Genomic DNA, 23743 nt, shown 5'->3' on the forward strand with positions numbered 1-23743 from the left:
CGGTAACTTGGGTATCTTAGTTTTTTAAATATTTTCCATTAATGTCTGAACCATTTACCATCTTTCCCACTGAAACCAGTAAATCAGACTGTTAAACAGCCACCACTAACATTGATTGGCTGCTGCCAACACACTGACTCAACTCCAGCCACTTTAATAATGGGAATTGATGGAAAATATATCACTAGCCACTTTAAACAATGCTACTTAATATAATGTTTACATACCCCACATGATTCATCTCATATGTATATGTATATACTGTACTCTATATCATCTACTGCATCTTTATGTAATACATGTATCACTAGCCACTTTAAACTATGCCACTTTGTTTACATACCCTACATTACTCATCTCATATATATATACTGTACTCGATACCATCTACTGCATCTTGCCTATGCCGTTCTGTACCATCACTCATTCATATATCTTTATGTACACATTCTTATCCCTTTACACTTGTGTGTATAAGGTAGTAGTTTTGGAATTGTTAGGTTAGATTACTCGTTGGTTATTACTGCATTGTCGGAACTAGAAGCACAAGCATTTCGCTACACACGCATTAACATCTGCTAACCATGTGTATGTGACAAATACATTTGATTTGATTTGATTTGTTAGTGTTCATGTGAGAGAGGGTGTAGTAGTGCATACTGACCACTAGTTGGATCATAGTGTGGGTGGTGGAGTTTATGCAGGAACACAGAGGGTAGAGGCATTCTCCATCACAGTAGAAGGCAGAGTAACCCGTAGGGAGCCAATACCCAGTCATAATGGAGAGAAATACCATAGAAATCAAAAGACAAGATGAATGACTAGAATAGACTCTTTCAATGAGAAATACATGATAAAGAATGCAAAGAACATACTCTACAATGCACATTCTACACAAATGCCTTGCTTCCCTAAAAATACTAACTGTGTGTTACAGCAGATAACGTAGTACAATGTTAGCTCATGATTATCTATTCAGTACAATGAGTAGTTAAGAGAGATAGAATCTCACCTTCCAGCCTTGTTCACTGAATCTCACAGATATCTCACATGTCTCTTACAAGCCTGACGCCCACTGTTGACATGGCTGTGATCTGAAAGGGACCAAAAAATATGTTATGAACCAGGAAAGACTAATGTACACTTTGGATGCATTGGATTTTAAATTAAATGTAAATGCAACTTAAGCAATTTTGTAATTGGGATGAACTGTCCCTTTAAACTGTATAAAACAAGTTTAACTACAAGACGAAAAACCAGTGTTGTCCCCTGACCTTGTATGTATACTGGGCAAGGGCAGGTCGTATTTGGGCTTCTTCTTATTGGGGGTTGGGTTTCAGGGCGCGTGGGGGGCGACAGGGGGCCTGGCTGGCCCTGAAGAAGTTGGTTAGATGAGTTCTTGAAGTCTTATATCTATATTTTGGAATGTTGGATGTTGATTTCGGGAGGCTTCCATCATGGAAAAGGGACCAGACCACTTTTTTTTGTTAGTTAACCTAAACGAATCACCACCCTCGACAGAATAACAACAGTTGACTGCTATTTAAGTAGTGATTTGACTGTCAAATCCATGTATTGGTGTGTGGCCATTGACTTTTATGGAGAGACCGCCCCAAATTTCCTGTGCCATTTCCTGGGCATTTCATTAACTCCGTTCTAAGTTCTGCGCATCCCAGCGCATGGAAAAATCAATGGTACAAAACACAATATATTGATCTTGAAAGAGTTGCGTAACGGGCTGCAGGGAGGTCAGGCGCAGGATAGCAGAACTGGGTATTAACCGGAGCAGTTTAATGAGGAAAAAACCAAAGGCACCCAGAACAACAGAATATGGGTTGAAATAACCCGTCGCAAACAAGTCTGAAGTGCACATACACTTTACAACAAACAATTCCACACACAGACATGGGGGGAACAGAGGGTTATATACACGTCAAGTAATGAGGGAATGTAAACCAGGTGTGTGGGAAAACAAGACAAAACAAATGGAAAATGAAAGGTGGATCTTCAATGGCTAGAAGACCGGGATGTCGACCGCCGAACGCAGCCCGAACAAGGAGAGGAACCGACTTTAGTGGAAGTCGTGACAGATCTGTTTAAAACAATCAATCTTGTCATCGTGATCTGAGGTTAACATTTTGTGTAATTCCACTAAGTTTTATAGGGTGAAAATGCAAGCTTGTGTAAGGTAGTAACACAAACTGTCCGCATTAGGGAAATTTGCGCGTCAATTGTCAATTTAAGAATATTGTATTCTTTGCCTACTCACAAAGTATTACCAAAAGTACATATATTTAAAGGGACATAACACTGAGACCCCTGGACATGGGTGGGGGAATATTTGTGTGATGACCTAAAATAGGGGCAGAAGCTCACCAGCACCAGCAGTCTCTCCAACCACCCCTGAACGTCAGAGTCATTTAACCATTTAGAGAGTTGAACAAATCCCTGGCACTCTAGACTAGAGCCTCCATAGTCTATGCAGCAACCTGAACATTTCACGTGCCTACCTTTAGGTTTCTCTCAGTACAGTCCATTGTACTGGCCTGTGTGATGTGTAGTAGTTTGATGCATCTTATTACTTTGTTTGTTTGTCAATCAGCCAATGATTGTTAATATCCTCCATTCCTTACCTGACCCTTACAGACGCAGATACCTGACCTGAAGACATTCAAACAGCACTTTGAGAGCAAGCATCCAAAGTCCCCAATGCCACCAGAGCTGGTTGATGTTGAGACTTAAAACGATGACACACACAATGGACCTACAGCTGGGGTAAGATGCAGTATACAGTGGGAAGAAATAGTAAGTGAACCCTTTGGAAATACCTGGATTTCTTTTATTTTTGTATTCTTTTATTTTATACTTAGTTTTTAAATTACTTAGTTTTTATTGTAGGAACACAAAGTACAAAAGCCAAATAAAATAACAACAACAAGAAAAGATCTGGCAGTTACAGTGCACTTCATACCTTCATCATCATACCATCATATTAGTTACATTGACATCTTTGAATTAGACCTTTTCCAAGTACGAAACCCATTTTTCCCAGTATTCTTGACCTCTCTCCTGTTGAGTTCTTAAGGCAAAGGTCATACGCTCCGTGTGGTGTATTTCTTCTACAATGTCTATCCATTGTGTCACTGTGGGAGGGTCTTTTTGTAGCCATTTCCTAGTGATAGCCTTTTTACTGGCTGCCAGTTGGACCTTCAAGAGGTACTTTTCTCTATTGTGTAAGTTATCAGGTATTTCACCCATGTACAAAGAAATGAATGTTTGTTCTATGTCAAATCCCATTATTTTTCCAATGTTAGATCTTATTTGTTAGATCTTATTTCTCCCCAGTAAGTTTCGATTGCGGGGCAAGTCCAAAAGATATGAGAGTGGTCCGCCCTCAATAGACCGCATTCTCTCCAACAAGGGTGTTGTGAGCCAGTCTGTTTTAATTTCAGTTTAGGTGTTATGAAGAAACGTATAACATTCTTCCAACAGAATTCTCTCCATGACCTTGAGTTGGTGGAGCTTTGTTGAGTCTCTAATATATTCAACCATGTTTCATCAGTTATTTCAATGTTAAGTTCCTCCTCCCATTTCTTTTTAAAATAGTTTGTAGAATGTTTCTTTGAGGATTGAATACCCAAGTAGAGATTTGAAATAGTTTTTTCGTTACTCCCCAAGTTGTATGCGTTAGTGAATACTTGGATTAATTTTGGAGGTGCTCGAGGGTCAGTCACTTTTATCTCCCTTACGAAATAGTGTCGTACTTGTAGGTATCTGTAGAAATCTTGTTTATCCAAGCCATGTTTTTTACTTAGGTCCTGGAAGTTATCTAGGTTCCCATTCCTTACAATTGTACTGAATGACATGATGCCTTTCTGCGTCCATTGTTTAAACCTGCTGTCCTGAGTTGCAGGGATGAAGCTGGGGTCGTATGCGGGCCAACTCAGCAGTTTGATCTCTCTGTCTAAATGATTTTGCTTAACTACCCTAAACCATGTCTTCAGAGAGAAATTAATCCACTGATTTTGTCTATTGTATATTTCTTTTACCATGTCCTTATTTCCCAGTACTGACTGTATGGGTATCTCTGTCAGCGTAGTCTCGATGTCTTTCCATTTGGATTCGTATTCTGAATTGCACCAACACACCAGGGGTCTCAAATGGGCTGACACATAATAATCTTTTAGGTTTGGTAAGGCCATACCCCCACAGTTTTTTGGTAACTGTAATGTTGTATATCTAGTTCTTGGTCTCTTACTGTTCCGTTGATCCCATTCCCTAAACTGTTTAGGTGGGATTTCTATGGGCAGTGATTGGAACAAATACAGTAACCTCGGCAGGATGTTCATTTTGATTGTTTCAATTCTACTACTAAGATCTAAGGGAAGTGAATTCCACCTGTCTAGGTCATCATATATTTTCTTGTTAATGTGATCGTAATTCATACAATAAAGTTTGGGTATATCTTTTGGTAAATTTACTCCCAGATATATAATGGATGAAGAGGTCCAGGTGAAGTTATACCTACTCTTCAGATCTTCCTGTGGGGTATAATTATATACTAGGGCTTGGGTCTTGTGTACGTTAAGCACATACCCTGAATATGTTCCAAATGTTGTAAAACATCCATCAATCTAGATACACTTGTGCCTGGGTCTTTAAGGAATAACAGAACGTCATCAGCATACATGCATATCTTATGTTCACTGCCTCTTATTGTTATTCCCTCTAAAGTTGGGTCCTGTCTTATTGCCTGTGCTAATGGTTCTAGGTACAAGGAGAAGAGCGTGGGTGATAGATTACAGCCTTGTCTTGCCCCTCGCTCTAATTTTATCGTTCGTGTCAAATGTCCATTTATCTTTATTCTAGCGGTCGGACATGAATACAGTGTTTTGATGCACTGTATCACTTCTTTGTTGAAACCAAATCTTTCCATAACTTGGAATAGGTAATCCCATCCCACTGAATCAAATGCTTTTTCTGCATCTAGGCTGATTAATATTGCACTTGTATTATTCTGAGTAATGTGGTCCATGACATGTAGTGTTCTCCTTATATTGTCCTGTGTCTGCCTATTTTGTATGAAACCAGTTTGATCTCCGTCAATCAATTCTGGGATTATGTTCTCCATTCTTTTGTCTATTATTGATGCATATAGTTTATAATCTGTGTTAAGAATTGCGATAGGTCGATATGAACTGCATTCTTTCTTTTCTTTACCCTCTTTTGGGATTACTGATATGATGGCCTCTCTCCATGAGGGTGGGAGACCCCCCTCCCTCAGAGTCCAGTTAAAACAGGCCTTAAGTAGAGGTGCTAATTGTTCTCTGAAGGTCTTGAACCATTCTGAAGGGAAGCCATCAGTGCCTGGAGACTTGTTGGCTTTTTGCTGAGATATTGCTTTATTAATTTCTTCGGTGGATATTTCTGAAGATAGTCTATCATTTTGCTCTGTCCCAATTTAGGGGAGATCGAGTGAGTTCAAAAAGTGCTCTATTGTCTGTGCATCTGCCTTCTCTGGTTGCTTGTACAGATTTTTGCAATATGATTCAAATGCATTCTGTATTTCATCTAATTTGCATGTGATCTTTTTTGTTTAGGGGTCTTTTATTTTGAAAATGGTATTCTGTGCTTGTTGTTTCCTGAGTCTCCATGCTAGTAATTTGGTTGCCTTTGAGCCTGCTTCATAATATCGTTGTTTCAGGAACCTAAGCTTTTTCTCTACTTCCTCTCTATAAATCTGGTCAATTTCCTGTTTTACCTTTTGAATCAAAACTTTATATTTCTTGAGGAAAGAGCATTGTTTGTGTGAGCCAAACTTTTTGTTATATATATATTTATTTTATGGCAGGGAAATTCGCAATGACACTTAATGTTAGCTTGATGGCTATTACGTTTTTACCAATTTATGGTACAATGTTATTTGTAATTGTATAAAAATATATATATATATAATTTAGGTCAACCACTTGCGTGGTGCAAAGGACTGTTTTTATTTGCAACTAGTAAGATTTTTGATTTAATTGCTTTTATTAGGATCTCATTTAGTCCCCATTTGAACTAATCTTCCAAGAGTCCTTAACATTAAAATACAATTTATAATACAAACACACTTTCACATATAACACACTATTACAAACATACATAATACACTAGCATAATGACCCAATAAATACTCAATCTAAAGAAATATTGATTCTTCATCTACTATAGTCCCACAACATTTCTATATGCTATATTTAAAATGTTTTTAAATCATGTTTAAACTTATATATTGAAAGGTTTCTAGTTTGCTCAGTTAATTTATTCAATTTCTTTATTGCTCTAAATCGAAAAATTATTTTTGTGAGACCCTGATTCATGTGAACGTATACAAGTTTAATATTCTTCATATAGTCACCGTGATAGTAAATGTCCATTTCTGTTTTTTCTATTAATGCCAGGCGAATCCGTAATATTTTTAAGAGACCGGAATGAGGTTTCTAAAGCGGTTTCCTGTATTGAAGACTTTTCCTTAGTTTGGGGTTGGAAAATGAATACCAGTAAGTCAGTCTTATTTCCACTCAAGGATTGTGTTTTACAGGAAGTACAGTGGGGCAAAAAAGTAATTAGTCAGCCACCAATTGTGCAAGTTCTCCCACTGAAAAAGATGAGAGAGGCCTGTATTTTTCAACATAGGTACACTTCAACTATGACAGACAAAATTAGGGGAAAAAATCCAGAAAATCACATTGTAGGATTTTTAATGAATTTATTTGCAAATTATGGTGGAAAATAACAAAAGTTTATCTCAATACTTTGTTGTATACCCTTTGTTGGCAATGACAGAGGTCAAACGTTTTCTGTAAGTCTTCACAAGGTTTGCACACACTGTAGCTGGTATTTTGGCCCATTCCTCCATGCAGATATCCTCTAGAGCAGTGATGTTTTGGGGCTGTTGCTGGGCAACACGGACTTTCAACTCCCTCCAAAGATTTTTATGGGGTTGAGATCTGGAGACTGGCTAGGCCACTCCAGGACCTTGAAATGCTTCTTACGAAGCCACTCCTTCGTTGCCCGGGCGGTGTGTTTGGGATCATTGTCATGCTGAAAGACCCAGCCACGTTTCATCTTCAATGCCCTTGCTGATGGAAGGAGGTTTTCACTCAAAATGTCACGATACATGGCCCAATCCATTCTTTCCTTTACACGGATCAGTCGCCCTGGTCCCTTTGCAGAAAAACAGCCCCAAAGCATGATGTTTCCACCCCCATGCTTCACAGTAGGTATGGTGTTCTTTGGATGCAACTCAGCATTCTTTGTCCTCCAAACACGACGAGTTGAGTTTTTACCAAAAAGTTCTATTTAGGTTTCATCTGACCATATGCCATTCTCCCAATCTTCTTCTGGATCCTCCAAATGCTCTCTAAGCAAACTTCAGATGGGCCTGGACATGTACTGGCTTAAGCAGGGGGACACGTCTGGCACTGCAGGATTTGAGTCCCTGGCGGCGCAGTGTGTTACTGATGTTAGGCTTTGTTACTTTGGTCTACAATTTTGTTTCTGGTGTCCTTTGACAGCTCTTTGGTCTTGGCCATAGTGGAGTTTGGAGTGTGACTGTTTGAGGTTGTGGACAGGTGTCTTTTATACTGATAACAAGTTCAAAGAAGTGCCATTAATACAGGTAACGAGTGGAGGACAGAGGAGCCTCTTAAAGAAGTTACAGATCTGTGAGAGCCAGAAATCTTGCTTGTTTGTAGGTGACCAAATACTTATTTTCCACCATAATTTGCAAATAAATTCATTACAAATCCTACAATGTGATTTTCTGGATTTTTTTTCTCATTTGTCTGTCATAGTTGAAGTGTACCTATGATGAAATTTACAGGCCTCTCATCTTTTTAAGTGGGAGAACTTGCACAATTGGTGGCTGACTAAATACTTTTTTGCCCCACTGTATATGGTATCCCATCTAAAGATAAGGTTACTTATCTTGAAATTGTTATATGCAAGGATGAAAAAAAAGGAGTGAATTGAACTTTAACTCCATTGAGAAAACAAAGAACAAATTGAACCTCTTGTTGATGAGAGATATTTCGTTATACGGTCGGGTATTATTATCCAAAGCTGAAGGGTTATCCAGGGCGGTTTATGTCTCGTTATCACTTGACTTAACCCCTAAAATTGTAAAGGACTTAGATAAGATTATTTATAGTTTTATTTGATGTGATATCCACAAAAATGATGTGGATATATTGAAGCAACATCTCAAGACATCAGTCAGGAAGTTAAGGCTTGGTCGCAAGTGGGTATTCCAAATGGACAATAACCCCAAGTATACTTCCAAAGTTGTGGCAAAATGTCTTAAGGACAACAAAGTCAAGGTATTGGAGTGGCCATCACAAAGCCCTGATCTCAATCCTATAGAACATTTGTGGGCAGAACTGAAAAGGCGTGTGCGAGCAAGGAGGCCTACAAACCTGACTCAGTTACACCAGCTCTGTCAGGAGGAATGGGCCAAAATTCAGTCAACGTATTGTGGGAAGCTTGTGGAAGTCCACCCGAAACATTTGACCCAAGTTAAAGAATTTAAAGGCAATGCTACCAAATACTAATTGAGTGTATGTAAACTTCTGACCCACTGGGAATGTGATGAAAGAAATAAAAGCTGAAATAAATCATTCTCTCTACTATTATTGTGACATTTCACATTCTTAAAATAAAGTGATGATTCTAACTGACCTAAGACAGGGATTTTTTTACGAGGATTAAATGTCAGGAATTGTGAAAAACAGAGTTTAAATGTATTTGGTTAAGGTGTATGTAAACATCAGACTTCAACTGTACATAGAAGTGCACACTATTCTTATTATTTTTTATGTATGTATATAGTCAACTATACAACTTCCACTACTACTACTACTACTACACTTTATATCATCCAATAATATATAATGAAAAACACTCAACATGAAGAATTAATGCAATTATGTTCATTTCAAATATTTATTTTGAAATATAGATTAGGTGCTCTTCTTTTTATAGCAGGAAGTAAAGGGACTGGACAAGGCTTTGCCTATAGCTGAAAACATCCTGGAAATGAGTGAACGCTTCCTTGGTTTCTTCTTGGTGGAGCATACACTCTCTGTTCGGCAGGATTCTTGATCATTGACAATTGCTGGGGGAAAAAATGTAAACATAACATTTCTTTAACTGACCCTAGTTAGTGTGAATAATTAGTATTGCATTATTATTATTTAAAGTGTAATATTCTACATAATTTCCAAATGTAGGGCGGCAGGTAGCCTAGCAGTCTCAATCCGCCTATTTAACACAGAAGTGTTACATAGGCTACCCCCAGGGCTTAGTCTGTTTAGTGCCAAAAAGAAGGGGATAAAAACATGCTAAAATATATATACATATATATATATATATACAGTGCCTTGCGAAAGTATTCGGCCCCCTTGAACTTTGTGACCTTTTGCCACATTTCAGGCTTCAAACATAAAGATATAAAACTGTATTTTTTTGTGAAGAATCAACAACAAGTGGGAAACAATCATGAAGTGGAACGACATTTATTGGATATTTCAAACTTTTTTAACAAATCAAAAACTGAAAAATTGGGCGTGCAAAATTATTCAGCCCCTTTACTTTCAGTGCAGCAAACTCTCTCCAGAAGTTCAGTGAGGATCTCTGAATGATCCAATGTTGACCTAAATGACTAATGATGATAAATACAATCCACCTGTGTGTAATCAAGTCTCCGTATAAATGCACCTGCACTGTGATAGTCTCAGAGGTCCGTTAAAAGCGCAGAGAGCATCATGAAGAACAAGGAACACACCAGGCAGGTCCGAGATACTGTTGTGAAGAAGTTTAAAGCCGGATTTGGATACAAAAAGATTTCCCAAGCTTTAAACATCCCAAGGAGCACTGTGCAAGCGATAATATTGAAATGGAAGGAGTATCAGACCACTGCAAATCCACCAAGACCTGGCCTTCCCTCTAAACTTTCAGCTCATACAAGGAGAAGACTGATCAGAGATGCAGCCAAGAGGCCCATGATCACTCTGGATGAACTGCAGAGATCTACAGCTGAGGTGGGAGACTCTGTCCATAGGACAACAATCAGTCGTATATTGCACAAATCTGGCCTTTATGGAAGAGTGGCAAGAAGAAAGCCATTTCTTAAAGATATCCATAAAAAGTGTTGTTTAAAGTTTGTCACAAGCCACCTGGGAGACACACCAAACATGTGGAAGAAGGTGCTCTGGTCAGATGAAACCAAAATTGAACTTTTTGGCAACAATGCAAAACATTATGTTTGGCGTAAAAGCAACACAGCTCATCACCCTGAACACACCATCCCCACTGTCAAACATGGTGGTGGCAGCATCATGGTTTGGGCCTGCTTTTCTTCAGCAGGGACAGGGAAGATGGTTAAAATTGATGGGAAGATGGATGGAGCCAAATACAGGACCATTCTGGAAGAAAACCTGATGGAGTCTGCAAAAGACCTGAGACTGGGACGGAGATTTGTCTTCCAACAAGACAATGATCCAAAACATAAAGCAAAATCTACAATGGAATGGTTCAAAAATAATCATATCCAGGTGTTAGAATGGCCAAGTCAAAGTCCAGACCTGAATCCAATCGAGAATCTGTGGAAAGAACTGAAAACTGCTGTTCACAAATGCTCTCCATCCAACCTCACTGAGCTCGAGCTGTTTTGCAAGGAGGAATGGGAAACAATTTCAGTCTCTCGATGTGCAAAACTGATAGAGACATACCCAAGCGACTTATAGCTGTAATCGCAGCAAAAGGTGGCGCTACAAAGTATTAACTTAAGGGGGCTGAATAATTTTGCACGCCCAATTTTTCAGTTTTGATTTGTTAAAAAAGTTTGAAATATCCAATAAATGCCGTTCCACTTCATGATTGTGTCCCACTTGTTGTTGATTCTTCACAAAAAAATAAAGTTTTATATCTTTATGTTTGAAGCCTGAAATGTGGCAAAAGGTCGCAAAGTTCAAGGGGGCCGAATACTTTCGCAAGGCACTGTATATATATATTCGTCAACTTTGTTATATCTCTCAGATTTAGGACAGACACTTTCCATGTAGTGAATATGTTATTCAATGCATTTGTATCGGCTATTAGCAGTAAGGACGATACAAACCCCTCGGCCTAGACAGTGCTTAGACTCTTGTGGGTTAAAAAGCATGATCATTACAAAGGTGCAACTAGTGCTGTGGACAATAAAAGGCCACGCTAAAATGTGCAGTTTTGTCACACCACACAACGCCACAGATGTCTCAGAGACAGAGACTGAGAAGAATAGGAGCAAGGAAAAACGCTGGTTGACTTGTTTTGAGGGAGCGTGCAATTGGCATGCTGACTGCAGGAATGTCAACCAGAGCTGTGGCCAGAGAATTGAATGTTTATTTCTTTACCATAAGCCGCCTTCAATGTCGTTTTAGAGAATTTGGCAGTATGTCCAACCGGCCTCACAACCACAGACCAAATATATGGCGTCGTGTTGGCTGTAGGGTTATGGTGTGGGCAGGCATAATCTACGGACAACGAACACAATTGGATTTTATCAATGGCAATTTGAATGCACAGAGATACCATCACGAGATCCGTAGGCCCATTGTCGTGCCATTCATCCACCGCCATCACCTCATGTTTCAGCATGATAATGCATGGCCCCATGTCGAAAGGCCTGCATACTCACCAGACATGTGATCCATTTAGCATGTTTGTGATGCTCTGGATTGACGTGTACAACAGCGTGTTCCAGTTCTCACCAATAATCAACAACTTCACACAGCTATTGAAGAGGAGTGGGACAACATTCCATAGGCCACAATCAACAGCCTGATCAACTCTATGCGAAGGAGAAGTGTCACGCTGCATGAGGCAAATGGTGATCACACCAGATACAGACTGGTTTTCTGATCCACGCCCCTACCTTTTTTTAAGGTATCTGTGACGAACAGATGCATATCTGTATTCCCAGTCATGTGAAATCCATAGATAAGGGCCTAATGAACATATTTCAATTGACTGATTTCCATAAATGAACTGTAACTCAATAAAATCTTTGAAATTGTTGCACGTTGCGTTTATATTTATGTTCAGTACACATTTGAGTGTATTGACTTACCTGTTTCTCTGACGGCAGGGGTCTGGTTCTGGGAAGGTGTTGGAGTGCAGTGGTTCTTCTTGTTGACCTGCTTTGTACACTGGGTAACAAACAGTCATTTATACAGTAGGAGAAATTGCACACAAAGGGTATCAGTGTTTACCATCATACTGTACGTAATGAATAAAAAATCTTCTTAAAAATGTGTATTTTGATGACATATGTACCTTTTGGTTGAGTCCACAGAGAGCGCTGAATCTTCCTCTCTTCTTTTCCTTTCTACCAGTTGTTGGAAGCCCAGAATTACCTACCTCGTCACTGCCAAGTGCATTGCGTGATGACAACTGGGTCATGGAGGGAGGTGAAGAGCTAGCCTCATTGCATTTCGTTAGTAGTTCCCTAGTTAATGATTTAACCAGGGCATCGTCAAATGCATAATCCGTTGACTTCATTGCAACCTGGAGCATCTTCTCTGACCCAAATTCTTGAAGAAGCCCCTTGTAGACAGCCTTGAAAATCTTTTGGATTTTCAGATTCTGGGGATAGGCTTGAGTTGGTTCAAGGCCTGAGGTGCCACAGAACTCAGACAGAATCCTCTTTGTGAGAACTCTTGATGTTTCACCAATGTCAGAGGATTCCAGTAATGTGAAAGGGGTGATCATTGACAGCAATCTAACAATCAGTAAAAGTACCAAAGAGGTGTAGTCATTGCTAGTGGAGTCAAATGATGCATGTGCATCAGAGTCCATGGCTGATGGAGTTGATGGATGCACAGAGGCACTAGACATCTCCAGATCTTTGTTGTCCATCTTGGATTCCACCTCTCCTAAAATTTGAATATCCACAGTTCCACCGTTGTGTGTGCTGCTGCCAGACAGAGAGGGTCTAGGCAATGATTTGGCACTAGACTGACGGCTAGTGGTCATGAGAGCCGGTCTGTCAGAGTCAAGTGTTCCAGCATCAGTTGGGGACAACCCATTGATTATGTTCATCAACTCTGATAATTCTTCTGATGAATTGGAGGCCACAGAACAGGTATCCATGACCTGATTGACCATTATATTGGTGAAAAGGCTCTTTGTGTCACAGTAAACCTGTGAGGAACTAACGGAGATGGCAGAAGAGCTCGGGATAAGCCGACTTGTGTCCTGCAGAGAACCATCAGAGATGATAGTTTGGCAGAAATCGGATCCTTGTGATGGTGGAGGAAGCCAGAAGACAATCTGCTGTAGCAGACGTTTTATTGACTCCGTAGCAAAGGAGTACACAAGGTCAGATGGAAACTCCCTGGATTCTTCAGAAGCATTCAATCCTGTCTTCAGCTTCAAAAGAATAGAGTCAGACACGCTCTTGCCAGCTGGCACAAAAAGAGCCTGGGGGGTGTTGTGACTCTTTATGAGCTCATAAACTTTGTCAGTGAGCTCATGTGAGAAGTTCTGAAGACCGTCCCTGGGGCTGAGTCTCGCAAGTCTTCTTGTAAAAGAAGTGACATCATCTGCAGTGGCTATGTGTTCCATATCTTCTCTTGGAATGACCTCCATAACAATGTCAACTATGGCAGAGATGGTTTGCCTTGTGTAATTTGTTGACCCTTGTGAATGAGTTGAGGAGTCACTCATATCAATGACCGAACTCCTAATGATAGGACAATAGATTTCAACAGGCCACTCATCAGGGACTGGAGTGCCTGGAAGATAATTTGTAAAATCACTCTGGGACCCTCTGGTCATGGCAGAGGTGATGGACAGGGAGGACTTTGAGGAGGATGGACGGTGTATCTCGTGTCTATCAGTTCTCACCATGTCAACATCCTCCAACATGGAGCCCACGATGGAACGAGTCAAGAGGCCTTTCTCTGAGGTGCTCATCCTCTCTGACATAGACACTCTCCTCTGGATTGTCATCAGAGTCTGACTAATTAAGGCTTTGGAATAATTTACCATGCTGGTCTGGCTGCCTTCATGTTCACTGTAAGTCATTTGTGTAGAAGTAGCTGTTCTGCATATGGATTCGGCATGTTTGGGGGCCTCAACCACATTGTCTAGGAGGACCGGTTGTTGCTGGGCAAAAAAATCCTTGACCTTGATGAACACATTGTTGAACAGGTTTACAGTGCCTGGCCAAATGATCTTTTCTTTCACATTGGCCCCGTTCTGAACACTGACAGGAAGGGTTGAAGCTGACAGGGATCTCTCTAACTGGCCAGACACTGAAGCATCAGACATTTTAGTCATCTGGGTGAAGCTATTAAGGTCTTTAGTGATGCTTATGACGATGTTGGATGCTGCAGAATTGGTGTGCAGAGAAGAGGTGAACAAAGGTGGAGTTCCACTCTTCTGAAGGATTTTGATATCTCTATCATCACCATCGTTACTGGACTCTGCACAAATGTCTGCACTTCTACCATCAAGGCTGGTATTTACAATGCCAATCAACCCTGATTGAAGGATCCCACCAGCCATATGTGAGGCTTTAGTGTGAAACTCCTCAGTACATAGTTTGTCAAAGGCTGTGGATTTAAGACTTCTAGAGGATGCCTCCTCCTCATCATTGTTGATCTCACCATGCAAATTGTCCTGTGTATTGACAGCATAGTCATCAACAGATAAATATGATTTGGAGGCGGCAAGGACGTCAATCTGAGAAACAACGGCATCCAAAAGCTTGGACAGGTCTTCTGTATCTCCTTTTAGGCTATAGAGGCATTTCTCCATGGATTCCTCAGATTGATACACAGTGAGGATCTGACTAATGACCTCCTTGGTACAGGTTTGAAGGTCTGCTTGGATTTCAAGAGAATCACTATTACAAGTCACCTGAGAATCTAAACTTTCACTAGGAGCCTGTTTGAGAGTCTCATCATGTATTGGTGTAACACCATCGATGACCTTTACAGAGTCTTGGCAGGGAGTGAGAAACCGCCTCAGCATTTCTCTAAATCTATGATATATAATACGAGCAGCAGAAAGGGTGCTCACTTTTGAAATTCTGACATTTTCAGAGTCATGTGCCTGCATGGACTGAACAACAGTCTCCACATCTGTTACAAAAGTGTCCAGCAATTTAGATGCTTCAGAGTCTCCCAGTAAGCTGTTTGTAAAGGGGTTGACATATCTCAGATCTTCACTCACTGCCTTTCTAGCCTTTGTCTGGAAAGACACACCGGAGAGTTTCTTCATATTTATAATTGGAAGACTCTGGGTAGATTCACTGTTGGTGGTGCTGTCCTGCAGACCAAGTGGAAAAGTGAGATGGGAGAGACATTGTTCACTGTCTAACAACTCAGATGGTGAGGGGGAACAAGAACTGGTGAAATCATTCAAGTCAGACATGATGCCATCCACAAATAGAATGGCCTCCAGAGACTCTTCAGAATCACACTCTCCAACAGAAGATGAGAACTTCTTCATCACCTCAGTCTTATACAAGACTAGAACCTGGCTGGCAATCGCTTTTGTGGTGTCAAGGAGGACTTGGTTTTGCAAATACTTGTTGAGAGCCAAGAGAGGTTTTGGGGTCTCACTTTGTCCTTTTTGTTCATTCATAGATGAGGGGGTTATTAAAAGTGGTTTACAAGAAATGGAGTCCGATCTGTCAGCCTCACCATTACTGGAATGACCGACGTCCAGGCACAAAGTTGGAACCATTGTGAAATAATATTTTGTGCTCCCCACAAATGTACTTGCGAGATACCCTTTTCCTGGACAGGTAAGAAGCCTCTTCAGCGTATTTTTTATGTCGTAGTAACAACCAACAGTGTAAGACCAGATCTTACTTTGATGGTTTTCAAGAAGGATCTCCTCGCCCTGTGCAGGGGAGCAGGATGCCCTGATAGACTGGGTAAGATTGTCCATGTCTGAAACAAAGGTACTTACCAACTCAGAGGCCTCAGGGTCAACCATAAGGTCTCTGATCTCACCTATCCTAGGAGTTGGACAAGATGATGTAGTGCCAGAACAACATGATGTACAACCCCTGAATCTTTTAACGATCTCCCGGATCGATTCAGTGGCCTTGGTCTGAAACTCCTCAGTGAGTAGTCTATCCATACTTTGTGTTGACAGACGAAGACTAGATTTGGCACCTTTGATGTTGAGGTTGCTCTCTCCTTGTTTTAGCATCTCCTCAGGACTTTTACAAGCTTCAAGCATCTTCATATGGTCAGCAACAACACAAAGCAGTTCCCTCTTGTCAGGTTCATTTTTCTCCTTATTGCTGAAGTTCAAAACAGTGCCACTGAGGGCTGTCATGACCTGTCCTGTTAAATGTGTCATGTCCACCTCAACACCATCCTCTCTGAGAACAACACTCTGCTCAACACTCTTCCCATTAATGTACATCTGAAGTATGTTGGAAACACCAGACACCATCTCCTCAACCACCTTGGTGCTGGAGACACCACCACTGGCAAAAATGACAGGGGACATTCGCCCAGAGACGGGAGTTTGGATGGCCACAGAGATTATGGAATTGACCTTCTTTGATACTTCTCCAACAATAACCCGGGATAGACTTTGAGTGTCTACCTGGCCCTCTATTTGGATACAGAGGACATTGTTCAGCGACTCTTTGAAGGAATCCTGGACACCAGTGAGGAGACTGTCCTCAGTGATCCCAAAAAAGTCACTGAGTGGCTCAGATGATATCGACTCACCATCTCCCTGAGTATTTGACAACACTGTCTGAGACCTTTGAGAATACAAAGCAAACAATACAGCATTCCATATTCAATAGTAGACACGGTAGTGACATTAATACATCATTCAGTAATCAGTTAAACTGGTCATTAAGAGTAAACTGTTATACAGATAACAAAACATATTTTCACAAAATGGGTTATGAATAGTTAGGTGAAACCGGTTTCTTTAGGAATGACTGAACATACCCATTACGAGAGGAGCTTGATTTGGCCGTGCAAGACCTTGAGGATTTGCTGCTGCCTCTCTTGCGAACCTTCAGGTTTGTGCTAGAGGATCTCTCTGATTCTGTCAGAGACTTGCTGGATACTGGAGACACATGGCTGTATATCCGTACAAAACGGAAAATTGCAGGGATGATGACCTCCAGGATGGCCTCAGATACAAACCGCACAATCTCCAGGCACATCTCTGCAAGCAATGCCCTCATCACCTGTAGGACCGAAACAGTGTAGGTAGATTACTCATAGCCGGGCTCTGAAACCAAGCTCCTCGAAGAGATACCAACAATCTCACATATGTTCATGAGAATCATGAAAGTGGCATACATTGGAAAGCATGAAAAGCAGTAGGCTACTAAAAAGCTCTTTGAATGAAACTGTTTGTGATAATGTGGATGATACTGTAGATAGATAAAAGGTTTGTATCTAATATTCTTGAAACATCTATTAATATATCTATGAATCATTTTCAGGGTTAAGGGACTTACAGGGTCCATCCTGCCAATGCTTAACTGCCTCCATTGCCTATAGGAGATAATTAGATGTTTTTAGCACCAAAAAGCACACCAACACACATACAATTTATAAAATCCTCCAGATGACATTGCATTCAAATACTACAATAGAAGTTTGGACATACTCCTCAGTAAGTTTTTCCAGAAACCGGATGATAATCGGGTTGAAAGCATCCGGATCGATTGGCGGGAGGTCAAGAGCCCTGGTCTGACAGGCCCTGGAGACACACTCACTTAGGATCTTCTCATTAGATTGTCCCTGGTGAGATGTCCCCTGAACTGCCATCCCAGAGAATTCCACAGATGTAGAGGGACCTGTGTGCAAAGCAGCATTCACCAAGGTAAAGAAGTCAGAAAACATGTAACCTTCTGAGGCAAATATGTATTAGCCAACTTTGTGTACTTTGTGAAGTTAAGTAGCCAAGAAAGTATAACATGTGCACTCTGCTATTAGTCCTCTGCTCAATAGATGTCCATACTAAATTACATTTACATGCAAAAGGATTACATTCAGTGAAATTAGAGTTTCATTTATGACCTGCATCAGTGATCTGCTCCACTTTGTTTCTCTTGGTCCTCTTGGCCTAAAAAGACAATACAGTCAATGATATACACGTAGATACTGTATGAAGCCATTCCAATACAGCCCTTTGAGTAGAGCAAGGGTAAGACTGATTGCAGGGCTGTCCCCGACAAAAAATAATATTTGTCGCCCGAGAGTCATCCTGTTCTAATGTTAAAATGTATTTTTCCATATCAGACACAGCCTATGTGTTTGAATACAATCACCTACATAGGTACTGAGCTTGGCTGATGCTTTAAGCACACTGTTTAATCAAATAATTAAGACACACAAATGACTCAAGAAAGAGCCCGATGGTGACACTGTATTAAAAGAAATGACAGCGAGTGCCTGTGTGACAGGTGCACGTTGTCTCGCTCTCCTCCCTACTGCAGCGAAAAGGCACCACATAACAGCAACTGTTTATTGTGCTGTCCATGCTGAAGATGCAATATCATTTCAGCCATTTAGTTTCTTCCTTACAGTTCTGGAAACGTCTTCTTTACAGTTCTGGAAACTTTAGAGTGTTTTCTATCCTAATCTGACAATTATATGCATATTCTAGTTTCTGGGGCTGAGAAATAGGCCGTTTCAAATAGGTATGTTTTTTAGCCAAAAACGAAAATACTGCCCCCTACGCGCAAAAGGTTAAGCAAATGTTAAGCAATACCAGTCTGTTCTAACGACTAAAAATTATAAAGCCATTATTACAGCATAGCAAATATTAAAAACAGCCGAATTTGTGAAATTGCTTAATTCAACATTTTGCCGATGCATATGAGGCTCTCACAAAGACATTGTTGGAATTTGGACTTATCAGACCAAAGGACAGATTTCCACCAGTCTAATGTCCATTGCTTGTGTTTCTTGGCCCAAGCAAGTCTCTTCTTCTTATTGGTGTCCTTTAGTAGTGCTTTCTTCGCAGCAATTTGACCACGAAGGCCTGATTCACGCAGTCTCCTCTGAACAGTTGATGTTGAGATGTGTCTGTGACTTGAACTCTGTGAAGCATTTATTTGGGCTGCAATGTGAGGTGCAGTTAACTCTAATGAACTTATCCTCTGCAGCCGAGTTAACTCTGTCTTCCTTTCCTGTGGCGGTCCTCATGAGAGCCAGTTTCATCATAGCGATTGATGGTTTTTGCAACTGTGAGAGTAGGCGTACAGATGATCTCCGCATGTGTGGTTCCGACCATGAAGCATGGAGGAGGTGTGATAATGTGGGGGCGCTTTGTTGGTGACACGGTCTGTGATTTATTTAGAATTCAAGGCACACTTAACCAGCATGGCTACCATAGTATTCTGCAGTGATACGCCATCCCATCTGGTTTGCGTCTCCAGGCTGTGTAAGGGCTATTTGACCAAGAAGGAGAGTGATGGAGGGCTGCATCAGATGACCTGACATCCACAATCACCCAACCTCAACCCAATTGAGATGTTTTGGGATGAATTGGACCACAGAGTGAAGGAAAAGCAGCCAATAAGTTCTCAGCATATGTGGGAACTCCTTCAAGACTGTTGGAAAAGCATTCCAGGTGAAGCTGGTTGAGAGAATGCCAAGCGTGTGCAAAGCTGTCATCAAGGCAAAGGGTGGCTACTTTGAAGAATCTCAAATGTTAAATATATTTTGATTTGTTTAACATTTTTTTGATACCTACATGATTCCATGTGTTATTTCATAGTTTTGATGTCTTCACTATTATTCTACAATGTAGAAAATAGTAAAAATAAAGAAAAACCCTTTCGACTGGTAATATATACACTGCTCAAAAAAATTAAGGGAACACTAAAAAAACACATCCTAGATCTGAATGAATGAAATATTCTTATTAAATACTTTTTTCTTTACATAGTTGAATGTGCTGACAACAAAGTCACACAAAAATGATCAATGGAAATCAAATGTATCAACCCATGGAGGTCAACTTTGATGTCATGTCCTTAAAACAAGTCAAAATGAGGCTCAGTAGTGTGTGTGGCCTCCACGTGCCTGTATGACCTACCTACAACGCCTGGGCATGCTCCTGATGAGGTGGCGGATGGTCTCCTGAGGGATCTCCTCCCAGACCTTGACTAAAGCATCCTCCAACTCCTGGACAGTCTGTGGTGCAACGTGGCGTTGGTGGATGGAGCGAGACATGATGTCCCAGATGTGCTCAATTGGATTCAGGTCTGGGGAACGGGCGGGCCAGTCCATAGCAGCAATGCCTTCCTCTTGCAGGAACTGCTGACACACTCCAGCCACATGAGGTCTAGCATTGTCTAGCATTAGGAGGAACCCAGGGCCAACCGCACCAGCATATGGTCTCGCAAGGGGTCTGAGGATCTCATCTCGGTACCTAATGGCAGTCAGGCTACCTCTGGCGAGCACATGGAGGGCTGTGCGGCCCCCCAAAAAATGCCACCCCACACCATAACTGACCCTCCGCCAAACCGGTCAGGCTGGAGGATGTTGCAGGCAGCAGAACGTTCTCCACGGCGTCTCCAGACTGTCACGTCTGTCACATGTGCTCAGTGTGAACCTGCTTTCATCTGTGAAGAGCACAGGGCTCCAGTGGAGAATTTGCCAATCTTGGTGTTCTCTAGCAAATGAAAAACGTCCTGCACGGTGTTGGGCTTTAAGCACAACCCCCACCTGTGGACGTCGGGCCCTCATACCACCCTCATGGAGTCCGTTTCTGACCGTTTGAGCAGACACATGCACATTTGTGGCCTGCTGGTGGTCATTTTGCAGTGCTCTGGCAGTGCTCCTCCTGCTACTCCTTGCACAAAGGCGGAGGTAGCGGTCCTGCTGCTGGGTTGTTGCCCTCGTACGGCCTCCTCCACGTCTCCTGATGTACTGGCCTGTCTCCTGGTAGCGCCTCCATGCTCTGGACACTACGCTGACAGACACAGCAAACCTTCTTGCCACAGCTCGCATTGATGTTCCATCCGAGCTGCACTACCTGAGCCACTTGTGTGGGTTGTAGACTCTGTCTCATGCTACCACTAGAGTCAAAACACCGCTAGCATTCAAAAGTGACCAAAACATCAGCCAGGAAGCATAGGAACTGAGAAGTGGTCTGTGGTCCCCACCTGCAGAACCACTCCTTTATTGGGGGTTTCTTGCTAATTGCCTGTTGTCTATTCCATTTGCACAACAGCATGTGAAATTTATTGTCAATCAGTGTTGCTTCCTAAGTGGACAGTTTGATTTCACAGAAGTGTGATTGACTTGGAGTTACATTGTGTTGTTTAAGTGTTCCCTTTATTTGAGCAGTGTATATGGATGATTTACAAAGCCAGGCACATTTAACAATTAGGCTTTTGATTATAGACCTAATTTAGTTGGGTTTTCCTCTCTCCTCAATTTTCTTAGACAATTAGGCTAAGGCCAGGGCTGTTTCCTCGTCTCTGCTACTGCTGCTGCCTCTGCAGCATTGTTCTCAATCCCAATATGCTGGCTAACTTTGCTATTATGCACATAGCAACATAGGAAAGGGCGGCAATTCTACGGAGCACTGAAGTTTATGTTTCAGAACCATGGACAGCGACCGTATCCAATGCAGGAGAAAGCACATTTGTTATAAAATAATATTTGATTTATTAGTGTTACACCATTATTAGTACATGATATAACCATATACAATGTCAGTATCACGTCTTAGCGTGATGGACTGTGCCATCCCTGTGGCCTCGGCAATGGATTAGTCAACTGAGACAGGCGCGAATCAGACAGGTGTCCATGTGCACCATGAAGAAAACAAACTTTTGCGGCTGCTCGACTTAAGAAATCCCAGTCAACCAACAGCCTATCGACCAAACTGTCGACCAAATGGGGTCAGCCCTAGATTTACTATTAGGAGATAAAAGGGTATTGCATGGGCAATTTACCTTCCTCGGAACAACATGCTGTAGGGGCAGGTTATAGATATGAAAGATATCACAAATATCCACATCTCTGCTCAATCTATTCCCTTACCTTGACTTTATTTCTTTTCACGGCATCCTGCTGCATCTGAGACAGGGGATCCTTCTTCACCTTTTCCTCATCATTCTGATTATCAACAAAATCTCTCTCAGCCGCATCACTATCAGTGCTCTGTTCAACTGTGGACCTGTTGGCACTGGTCCTCCTTTTGGTCTAAAAAGACAATACAGTCAATGACATACTGTATGTTGCTATACAGGTCTTTGAGAAGAGCTACAGTAAACCATTGGTGATTGAATATTAAAAGATGGAAGTCTGTTGTAAGGACAATTTACCCTCCAACCTCACAACATGTTATATGGCATATTGGACAGGTTTAAAGTGTGGACATGTAAGACCCCAGATTTCCCTTTCTCTCCTCAGTCTATTCTCTCACCTTAACTTTTCTCCTTGTCACAGCCTTCAGCTCGATCTGAGGCAGGGGATCCTTCACTTCACTATCTTCTGGATAGTTTAAACCCAGGATATCATTCTTCATTTTCTGGACTTGACCTTCCAAACTTTGATGATCATGTGGATCATCTTCATTTAAACTCTGATTGGAAGAAATTAGACCATTCTTTAAATGCTCATGGATATGGACAATATACCACAGCTAAGAGCTGTTCTTACACGTGACACAAAGCACAGTTATTATAAACTGGTTACCAACTTAATTAGAAGAGGACAAATAAATGTTTTACGCTCTGATATACCATAGCTTTCAGCCAATCAGCATTCAGGGCTCAAAACCCAGTTTATAATGGCCAATATATAAAAAAATTTAACAGAACAGGTTTTCGCTATAAATACACATAGATTCTATTGCCTGATTACAAGATTCGTAATTAATGCGTTCTGGAGTCACCTATTATTATTATAATTTAGGTAGAATTATGATAGCCTACTACTGTTATCTTTACAAGGATCATATTTGATGTATAACAAGTCCCATTGGTTATTATAATGCATACATTTTTTTACAATATTAAAAATGATAATATTAGCGGCACATTAACGTTAGCCCACACCGCCACCCAGCTGCCACTACTTGCGGCTCCCCTACGGTCATGTCCTGTAAACCCTGTGGTTCCTGACGCAGCATAAAAAAAGACGGTGGAGCTGTTCCTGCACCACTGCATGGGGCTTCTCTGTTAGCAATTCATAGGCTTACCTTATTATCCTCCATGGTTAAAGTCTATGGCTGGAGCCTATATTCCCATCATGTAAAACTTTACCAAGTGATTACCAAAGAGAGAAACTATCGCATTTTATACGGTAACTCAGCCAACGTCATAATGTGAATGCACTTTGACGTAATAAAACTACTTCAGGGATGATCTGTCAATCAATGCAATCAGCGACGCAATACTGGATCCCCATACCACTAAAAAGACCACTCGAAACAATAAATACTGGTGTATTAGCTACGTTTCCGTTTTTTTGTACAATAATGTGATGAGACAACAAATAAATAAGTAAACAACAGCCGTCACCAATGATGAGCAATACATAACATTGTAAATAACAATGCGTTCTTAACTGACTTGCCTCGTTAAATAAGGTTAAATCATTTTTAAAAAATAAAAAAATCAAATGCAGTAATTTGAGAAGAACGCTTGAGGGCGACTACGAACCAGTTTTGAATAAACGAGGACAGAAACATGCCA

General features: G+C 41.1%; 1 long non-coding RNA gene across 1 annotated transcript; it reads right to left on the minus strand.

Moving 5' to 3' along the window:
- Nucleotides 1-22161: 22161 nt before the first annotated feature.
- LOC116362666 (uncharacterized) lies at nucleotides 22162-23349 on the minus strand. Its single transcript, XR_004207766.1, has 3 exons — nucleotides 23248-23349; nucleotides 22471-22629; nucleotides 22162-22247 (listed from the first exon to the last, which is right to left on the minus strand). It is a non-coding gene; the product is annotated as an uncharacterized LOC116362666 (long non-coding RNA).
- Between the last annotated feature and the right edge of the window lie 394 nt (nucleotides 23350-23743).

Source organism: Oncorhynchus kisutch, unplaced genomic scaffold, assembly GCF_002021735.2.
Source record: "Oncorhynchus kisutch isolate 150728-3 unplaced genomic scaffold, Okis_V2 scaffold860, whole genome shotgun sequence".
In the NCBI taxonomy this organism is placed as follows: domain Eukaryota; kingdom Metazoa; phylum Chordata; class Actinopteri; order Salmoniformes; family Salmonidae; genus Oncorhynchus; species Oncorhynchus kisutch.